We start from the raw sequence: 2,430 nt of genomic DNA, 5'->3' as shown, positions 1-2,430 counted from the left end.
CAAATTAGAATTAGAGTAGTGGAAATCACCCAAACTGAACAGAAAAATTAAAAAATAATATAAAAAATGGGGACAGTTTAAGAGACCTCTGAGACAAAATCAAACAGCTAACATTTACATTATAGGGGTCCCAGGAGGAGAAGAGAGAGAGAAAGGGCTGGAGAACATATTAGAGGACGTAATAGCTGAAAACTTCCCTAACCTGGGAAAGGAAACAGACATCCAGGTCCAGGAAGCACAGAGACTTCCAAATAGGATCAACTCAAAGGGGAAAACACCAAGACATATTATAATTAAAATGGCAAAGAATAAAGATAAAGAACCAGTCAGTCCTAGAGGAAATCAGCCCTGAATATTCATTGGAAGGACTGACGCTGAAACAGAAGCTCCGATACTTTGGCCACCCGATGTGAAGAGCCAACTCATTGGAAAAGACCCTGATGCTGGGAAAGATTGAGGGCAGGAGCAGAAGAGGATGACAGAGGATGAGATGGTTGGATGGCATTCCCAGCTCAATGGACATGAGTTTGAGCAAACTCCGGGAGATGGTGAAGGTGAGAAGCCTGGCGTGCTGCAGTCCATGGTGTTGCAAAGAGCAGGACACGACTTAGCAACTGAACACACACACAGATGAGAATATTAAAGTAGGAAGGAAAAGCAAAAAGTGACATACAAGGAAACTCCCATAAAGTCTGTCAGCTGACTTTTCAGCAGAAAATCTGCAGGCCAGAAGGGAATGGCATAATATATTTAATGTGATAAAAGGGAAAAAACTACGACCAAGAATACTTTATCTGCAAGGCTTTGGTTCAGATTTGATGAAGTGATCAAAAATTTCACAGACAAGCAAGAGCCTGTAAAACCATCAAGCCATCTTCAAGAGAAATGTTAAAGGGACTTTTCTAAATGAAAAAGATTGATCATTTAAGCAGTACATACATTACAATTGGAACCATACAGAGAAGATTAGCATGGACCCTACACAAGGATGATATGCAAATTCATGAAGCTTTCCATATTTTTACCAAACAAAAGTAGAGTCACAGATGTAGCAAACAAACATGGTTACCAGGGGGTTGGGGGTAGAGGCCATGGACAAATTGCAAGATTGGGATTGACATATACACACTGCTATATATTAAATAGATAACTAATAAGAACCTATTGTATAGCTACTCAATACTCTAATCGCCTATACGGGAAAGAATCTTTTTAAAATTATTTTATTTTTTAAAATTAATTTTTATTGAAGTATAGTTGCTTTACAATGTGTTAGTTTCAACTGTACAGCAAAACGAATCAGCCATACATCTATATATATTTCCTCCCTTTTGGATTTCCTTCCCATTCAGATCACTGCAGTGCATTAAGTAGCGTTCCCCGTGCTGTATAGTAGGTTCTCATTAGTTATCTATTTTATCATAGTGTTAATAGTGTAAATATGTCAATCCCAATCTCCTGATTCCTCTTACCCACTCCTTTCCCCCTTGGTATCCATGAATTTGTTCTCTACGTCTGTGTCTCTATTTCTACTTTCCAAATAAGATCATCTGTACCATGTTTCTAACTTCTACACATATGTGTTAATAGATGATATTTGTTTTTTTCTTTCTGGTGTACTTCACTCTATACGATATTTCCTAGGTCCATTCACATCTCTACAAATGATACAGCTTTGTTCCTTTTTATGGCTGAGTACTATGCCTTTGTATATAAGTACCACATCTTTTTTATCCATTCTTCTGTAGATGGACATCTGTTCTCAATCCTGCCCCTCCTTGGCTCAGCCACACAGTCCCTCCCTGTGTAACCCACACCCTACTCTGTCCCCTTACACTTTTTTTTTTGGTCCCCTTACACTTTTGTCCGTAAGGCAAACAGTTCATGTTTGATAGGTAGTTACTTTCATTATAGAGTCTTCAGTAGAAAAAAAATCACCTAAATTCATGGATCACATGGAGTGGTCTCTTGATTGGTTACACTCAAGAAAAGACATTCTGAGACTCCCCCCACCCCCACCCAAGCAGATCAGCAGCAGGAACCTGGCATGGGGGTGGTCTCCCTGAATGTCAGCACTGGACCCAGGAACAGTGAGGGGAGGGCCTCCAATATGGGAACCGTGTGTCTCCCAGGGATGCTGGGGGAAATACTGCACTGCCAAGGGCAGAACCACTTTTCCCTGTGTGGTTTCACACATCACTATTAGTGTTCATATTATCATTGCTATTTTTATGGATGCCTTCTCTTCTTGCTACTGGGCACTTTATGCCTCTCTGGCAGGGCCAAGCCCCAGTGAAACTTGAAATTCTGTGTACAGATAAGAAAGTCACAGGTCATGGAAGACTGGCCCATGTGTCCTTGAGATGGGTCTCCAGGAATCTATTTGTCTAGGCATCTTATCAGGGAGACCTACCCAGCCACGACTCTCAG

General features: G+C 40.7%; 1 non-coding gene across 1 annotated transcript; it reads left to right on the top strand.

The window, feature by feature from the left end:
* The first annotated feature begins 920 nt into the window (after positions 1 to 920).
* Positions 921 to 1,023, top strand: LOC139031595 (U6 spliceosomal RNA). The gene has a single exon (XR_011484094.1). It is a non-coding gene; the product is annotated as a U6 spliceosomal RNA (small nuclear RNA).
* Positions 1,024 to 2,430: the final 1,407 nt, after the last annotated feature.

This window comes from Odocoileus virginianus, chromosome 2, assembly GCF_023699985.2.
Source record: "Odocoileus virginianus isolate 20LAN1187 ecotype Illinois chromosome 2, Ovbor_1.2, whole genome shotgun sequence".
Classification (NCBI taxonomy): Eukaryota; Metazoa; Chordata; class Mammalia; order Artiodactyla; family Cervidae; genus Odocoileus; species Odocoileus virginianus.
This window is presented reverse-complemented; position numbering and strand designations above follow the sequence as displayed.